The sequence below is a fragment of the Myotis davidii genome, unplaced genomic scaffold (assembly GCF_000327345.1).
Source record: "Myotis davidii unplaced genomic scaffold, ASM32734v1 scaffold217, whole genome shotgun sequence".
In the NCBI taxonomy this organism is placed as follows: Eukaryota; Metazoa; Chordata; class Mammalia; order Chiroptera; family Vespertilionidae; genus Myotis; species Myotis davidii.
Window position 1 is genome coordinate 6,517,548 of NW_006290034.1, and position 7,519 is coordinate 6,525,066.

Sequence of the window (7,519 nt, forward strand, 5' to 3'; positions counted from 1 at the left end):
ACTTTGCTAAGACAGTGAAGACCTTTCAATAAAAAGTGTGTCTACCATGCTAGCTGGCCAGGTTAAAAGTAAAATAATTCCACCACTGTGAGCAAAGAAACCTATTGAAACAGGCTTCATTTTGAACTTGAAAGAATTAAGAAATTGGTATTAGAATATAGGTAACTAGGGGCCTGGTGTGCACTCAGGCAGGGGTGGGTGGATCCCCTCAGCCCAGCCTGTGTCCTCTCGCAGTCTGGGAGCCCTTGGGGGTTGTTCGACTGATGGTTTAGGCCCACTCCCCCCAGGAGAGGCTCCCGCCACTGCCACTGCACTCGCCAGTCCTTTTTTAGAAGCTTGGAACCTATTAGACCTGAGTATAGACCAGTGAAGGCGAACCTATGACACGTGTGTCAGAGGTGACACACGCACTCATTTTTTTGGTTGATTTTTCTTTGTTAAATGGCATTTAAATATATAAAATAAATATCAAAAATATAAGTCTTTGTTTTACTATGGTTGCAAATATCAAAAAATTTCTATATGTGACACGGCACCAGAGTTAAAATTAGGGTTTTTCAAAATACTGACACGCCCAGCTCAAAAGGTTTGCCATCACTGTTATAGGGGCTACCAAATCCAAAATCAATAGGGCAGACCAGCTGGGAACTCTGGCAGCCTTGCGGACAAAATCTTCAGTGAATCCTCAGTGTTTCCCTTAGGGTCTTTCAGCTGATTGGATGAGGCCTCCTTAACATTATTGATACCTCCTTAATGTCACCTGATTGCAGATGTTACCACATAGGTGTTATTTACATAATACTTTCACAGCAACACCCAGATTAGTGTGTGTTTGAATATCTGGGTATTATAGCCTAGCCAAGTTGACATATACAGCTAACCATCATATAGTTAATAAATGGATGAACAAATGGTTAAAATGGTTGAGCAGAAATGAGCTTGCAAGCTTCGGGAAGTCTGAGGAGAACCAGGGGAGTCTGCAGGGATTGGAACCTAGGTAGCAGGAACAGCAGTGTACCACAGTCAGAATGAATCAGCTTTAAGGATTTCTATCTTCACATTGTTCTGGTCATGATTCGGTTTAGGAAATTCCACCTGATTGGCCTGGATGGAGATTGGGTGAGATGTCTCCCCACCTTGATTGACATTTCCACCAAAACTGCAGTGAGGGAGACAGGGTTATTTTCCAATAGAGAGTCGGGATGCTGTTCTAAAAGAAGGAGGAAGATACTAGACATGTAAAAATAACAGATGTCCGCTTCACACCAACTCTTGATATCTGCCCACAGAGGGACAGCTGGTGAGGCGGACATGGATCAGGGCCAGATCATGGAAAATTTCACAGGCCTGGTAATGAGTTTGGGCCTTATCCTCTAGAATAGTGAATCTTTTGGGGGGTCATAGATCCCATTGAGAATTTGAAAATTTTGCACCACATATTTGGCTTTCTCCCCCTCCGTAAAATTGTACTTACACTTAAGAAAAATAGTTCTGGGGTTTTTTTTGTGTGTTTTTTTTTTTTTGCATAGCATTTCAAGAAATTCTTGTGCTTTCTAAAGTACATCCCTGGTTGGTGGGAAGAGGGGCTAGTCTATTAACGTAAAAAGTTAAGAACTTATAGGGAGAGGGTGGTATATCCTATTTAAAGATTTTAGGCAAGGGAACCACAATAGAGCTGTGTGTTAAATAGATCATTGGAGGATGGATTTGAGGGATACCGGATTGGAGGCTGAAAAGCAATCACAATATTATATCTTCCTCAGCTTCTGATATTTGCATTTTCTTGATTCTCCTTAATCTCTTTGCTATGGAAGGATTTGTCTAAGAGATGATGCAGTCCTTAATTATCACAGTGGTAATAAGGATGAAAAAGGTAAACAATTTAAAGAAACATTTGGGAGATAAAATTCACAGAACTAGCTTGGCTGTTAATTGTATATGGGAATAGAGTGGAGTGTGTCTTGTATGTTTCTAGCTTGCATGACAGAATTGTAGAGGCCAGGTAGGAGAGTTGACGATAAATGTGAGGAGGGACAACTTTATCTTCTGAGGAGGACTTGAGGAAAAGTGACTGAACTTGATAAAAGGAGCTATGGTTGGTAAAAAGATTGTTGTTTAATACCGAGGGCCCAGATAAGATTTCAGGAATTTGTACTAGTGGCATCAATTACATAATGGTATTTTCTCTAGCAATGAAGAGAGGTTTTTAAGACTCATTCATGGATGATGATTATACATGCTGATTTGGGGGGAACACAGGATACATGGAATAGAGGCACTGGGCAAAGAATAACTTAGATAAAGAGGGTAATAATAATAATAAAGATAGAGCTCTTTTTCCATGCTAGGCACGTTTGTAAGGGTGTTCTCAAGGTACTAACTCATTTACTCAAAATAACCCTCTGAAGCCCTGGCCAGAGTAGCTCAGTATGTTTGGGTGTTAAACCATGCTCAAAACGTTGCTGGTTTGATTCTCTGTCAGGGCACACACTGTGGTTCGATCCCTGGTGGGTGGTGTGCAGGAGGCAGCTAATCGATGTTTCCCTCTCACATTGATATCTCTCTCTCTCTCTCTCTCTCTCTCTCTCTCTCTCTCTCTCTCAATTAAAAGTAAAATAATTCCACCACTGTGAGCAAAGAAACCTATTGAAACAGGCTTCATTTTGAACTTGAAAGAATTAAGAAATTGGTATTAGAATATAGGTAACTAGGGGCCTGGTGTGCACTCAGGCAGGGGTGGGTGGATCCCCTCAGCCCAGCCTGTGTCCTCTCGCAGTCTGGGAGCCCTTGGGGGTTGTTCGACTGATGGTTTAGGCCCACTCCCCCCAGGAGAGGCTCCCGCCACTGCCACTGCACTCGCCAGTCATGAGCCCGGATTGTGACTGAGTGGCGTTCCCCCTTGGGAGCACATTGACCACCAGGGGGCAGCTTCTGCATTGAGTGTCTGCCCCCTGGTGGTCAGTGCACATCATAGTGACTGGTCGTTCTGCCGTTCGGTTGATTTGCATATTAGCCTTTTATTATATAGGATTATATAGGATGTTATGTAGGATATGTTATCTCAATCCTTCATCACCCTATTTTGTTGTGTGGTCTGGTTATTAACTACTTTTATTTAGTTTTGTAGTAGTTAGATATGGCAAGAAAATGAGATGAAACACACATCTGAAAATTTTTTTCATGGATTTTGTTTTGGGTTTTTTTTCCTTTTACAGCAAAAATGAAGTCTGAAAAAAGTTTCATAAAAAACAGCAGTTTAGGTAGTCATCGAGTCATATTGCCTGGATTCTGATGCCACCTATGCAAATTACTGTCTGATATTTTTGGTAAGATACTTTTCTTAACCTCGCTTTCTTTAGCTATAATAGGAATGATAATACTAGTGCCCTTACCGTATATTCATGAAATTCAATGTTATGGTCTGTATAAAGTACTTACCACGGGCCCTAGCTGGTTTGGCTCAAAGGACAGAGCGTCGGCCTGTAGACTGAAGTGCCCCAGTAATTTCGGTCAAGGGCACATGCCTGGGTTACCAGCTCGATCCCCAGTAGGGGGCGTGCAGGAGGCAGCCAATCAATGATTCTCTCTCATCATTGATGTTTCTATTTCTCTCTCCCTCTCCCTTCCTTTCTGAAATCAACAAAAAATATATTTAAAATAAAGTACTTACCATGGAATATTAGATGTTACCATTGCTTTATTATCTCTTCTGTTAAATCAGAACTTTACTACTTACTCTGATTTGATTTTTGAGGTTACTGTTCAGTTCCAATTGGATGTTTAGCAGGCAGTTCAGTGTTTAAAGGAATATTTAGTACATTGTTTCTTTTAGCTAAAATCAGCTAAAGATGCAAAAGAATGAATGTTGTCTTAGATTTCTGAGACCTGGGAAACTGGTCTGTGTGCTTTTATGCATTTGGTTAACCTTTATGCCAGCGGCTCTCCACCTGTTGATCGCGATCCCTTTGGGGGTCGAATGACCCTTTCACAGGGGTTGCCTAAGACCATTGGAAAAAAATATATAATTACATATTGTTTTTGTGATTAATCACTATGCTTTAATTATGTTCAATTTGTAACAAACTGTTTAATACAGTTCCTCATGGGTCACCACAACATGAGGAACTGTATTAAAGGGTCGCGGCATTAGGAAGGTTGAGAACCACTGCTTTATGCCATTCAGAATATAAGACCAGTTTGTGGCCGAAACCGGTTTGGCTCAGTGGATAGGGCGTCAGCCTGCGGACTGAAGGGTCCCGGGTTCGATTCCGGTCAAGGGCATGTGCCTGGGTTGCGGGCACATCCCCAGTGGGGAGTGTGCAGGAGGCAGCTAATCGATGTTTCTCTCTCATCGATGTTTCTGACTCTCTGTCTCTCTCCCTTCCTCTCTGTGAAAAATCAATAAAATATATTAATTTTAAAAAAAAAGACCAGTTTGTGCTGACTTCTGTTCCTCTGCTAGAAAGCCTTCAAAAAGAATCACCGTAGTGTTCCTTGATGTCATTAGGGCCATTAGGAAAAGTACTTGTTACAACTATGAAGACTCTGAGAACTCATTTTTACTTATTTATTGAAAACTTGGTTTTGGTTTAGAATTCTTCTAACAATATGAGTAATATTTGTAGAGTGCTTTTTATAAACTTTGTCTCATTTGATCTTCACAGTTCGGTGAACAAGATAGGATAGATGGAATAACTCCTATTTTTAAAGATAAGAAAATGTGGGCTTCAAAGAAGTTCAGTGACTTGCCCAGAGAGAAAGAGCTGGTTATGTGTGCTGGCTCTTACATTAGTTTTCAACTATATCAGAGTGCTTGTGTACAAACAGCCTATAATTTCCAGAATGTAAAACTCAGTTGTTGAAATTGTTGGTTTTTCACATTTGCTGGAAGTATGCACCTTTCGATTTTTGGTGGGCTGTATGTAACGTTACAAGTTCTGCCATAGTATATCACTGTCATTTTAATTTTATTTGTAGCTTTAGGGTTTAGAGATATTTGATTCAGAAGTATGTCCTTACAATACATTTGGTGTTAGAAAGTTATTTAATAAGTTAACTGACTAAATATAATTTTGATTCAAAGGGCATTATGAAACTTTTTTCTTACAATATTCTTAGTTAAGCTGCCCACTTTCAAAAGAAAAATGACTTTTTACTTTTAGTAATCATTTTAAAAACTAGATGCTTTATACTGTATAAATACTTGTGGAGAGATACATAATATTCTTTTAAATTAAGAACATTCATTCCTAATTTCTGTGCAAGAAGTTCAGTTCAAGTATTTTTAGAGCCTCTACTCTTCTATTCATGGGCTCTGTGCAAATCACTATGAAGGAATACAAAATAGTTCTTACCTTGCTTTCAACAAAATTGACATTGATAGAGAAGGCAAGACTAATAATTATGAAACAATCAGAGTAGAGGTTGCCAAGCTACAGTTTAAGGCCTGTTTTTGTATGGCCCTCACGCTCTCCGGCTTTTGTGTTTGCTGTTTGAAAACCAACCAACAAAAAAACAACAACAGGAGAATATGTAATATAGACTGTACGTGGCCCCCAAATCATAAAATATTTACTAACTAGCCCTTCACAGAAAAAGTTTGCTGACAGTGAATTAGAGGAATATAATCCCATAAAATAAAATGTAACCAGAGACATTAGGGAATGCAAATCAAAATGACAGTGAGATGCTATTTTATATCCACTAGGGAAGGTGTAATTAAAAACTGGACAATAGCAAGTGTTGGCAGGTTTAGAACATAGCGCTGCTGGTGGAATGGCAAATGGTAAGGCTGTTGTAGAAACAGTTTGGCACTTCCTTAAAAGGTTAAACAAAGTTACTGTATGATGTAGCAATTTCACTCTAGGTAAATATTCCAGAGAACTGGAAATATGTTCATATAAACTTATAGTATTATTAGTCCTAGTAGTCAAAATGTCCATCAACTGATGAATGGGCAAACAAAATGTGGTATACTCATAAAATAGGGTATTATTCAGCTGTAAAAAGAAATGAAGTACTGATACATACTACAACATGGATGAACCTTGAAAAACATTATAAGTGAAACAGTGCAGACACCAAAGGTCACATACTCTATTCCATTTATAGAAATGTCTAGAATTGTCAAATCCATAGAGACAGAAAGTAGATTAGTGGTTGCCAGACGCTGGAGAGTTAGGGAAATGGGGAGTGACTGCTAATGATATAGGGTTTCTTGTTAGGATGATGGAAATGTTCTGGAATTAGTGATGATGATTGTACAACCTTGTGAATATACTTTAAACCACTGAATTGTACACTTTTAAGTTGTGAGTTTAATGGTATGTAAGTTTATATCTAAAAAAAGAAAAGTTTTTATAAAAGAAGTAATGAGAGATCACGTAAGTAAGAGAAAACTAAAAGCATGAGCTAGTGAATATAACTTTGAAGTTGGGGATTGAAATGCACTCCAGAGGGCATAGAGGGTTTGGAGAGCAAAAGGAAGTAATATGGTATTACAGATCTAAAGGAGGGGTATAAACCAAGATACTGGAGTTTGACAGAAGGGGAAGACATGGCAAGATGTAAGAAGAAAGAAGCTGAGTCTCTTGTTTTCATGGGGCTTTTAAATGGGAATATTTAACTGATTTGACCTGTGAGAGATCACGCTTTGATCTATCATTTTCATGGAATAAATTGTATAGTTTTCTAGCCTAAAGCAGGATTTAATTCCAACCAGAGAGCAAGACCTAAGGGCTATCTCCCATGGTACTATAAGGATTTTAATTCTCAGTACTTTGAGGAATTTGCTACCATCTTTTCTCTTTTTTTTAACCGATTTTAACTTATACACTTTATAAAGTTCTGTGTATTGCCTCAATTAATGCTCTTACCACACCTATGTGATAGATGGTATCATTCCAATGCCAGATGGGGGCACTGGAGTTAGAAAGCCTAGGTTCAATTCCAGGTTCTACTATTTTCTACTTGTATGTGAGTTTTGATGAGTTATTTTACCTCTCTAGGTTATATGCTGTCTCTTATATAAAGTGGTGATTATAACATACTAGGGTTGTATTTAAATAAGTTGACAAAACTAAAATATTTAGAATCATGCTTGACACATAGTAAGCCCTCAGTAAGTGTTATGCTGTTATTGATAGGTCATAAGAATTGAGTGAGGTTAAGGAGTCCAAAGCCTTCCAGTCGGTAAGTGATAGAGCCAGCACTTAATGATAGGTGTTCTCAACTCAAGTCCTGATGTTCTCATTGCTTTTACCAGATTTTATTATATACTTACCTATCCTTTAGACATATACTTATAAACTTTCTTAATTTTCATTTAAAAGGAAACCAGAATATATCAGGTATAAATAGCACAAGAGACTTTCTTACAACAGAACTTTGATTTCTAAACCCAATCTTTTGCTTTAATCCACTGCCACCTGGTCCTTAGCAGTTATAACTAAACTAGAGGCCCAGTGCATGAATTTGTGCATGGGTGGGTGTTGGCCAGCCTGCCCCGATGGGGGGCATT

The 7,519-nt window shown here is 38.7% G+C and overlaps 1 protein-coding gene across 4 annotated transcripts in view; it reads left to right on the forward strand.

Moving 5' to 3' along the window:
* RAP1A (RAP1A, member of RAS oncogene family) overlaps positions 1-7,519 on the forward strand; it is a 60,059-nt gene that overhangs the window by 24,256 nt on the left and 28,284 nt on the right. Inside the window, exons 1-2 of one of the 4 annotated variants that reach the window (XM_015563436.1) lie at positions 6,456-6,467; positions 6,565-6,566. The exons of the other annotated variants lie outside the window; for them this stretch is intronic. The gene's annotated coding sequence lies outside the window, so the exon portion shown is untranslated. Of the gene's footprint in view, positions 1-6,455; positions 6,468-6,564; positions 6,567-7,519 lie in introns of those variants that run through there. 4 annotated transcript variants of the gene reach the window in all.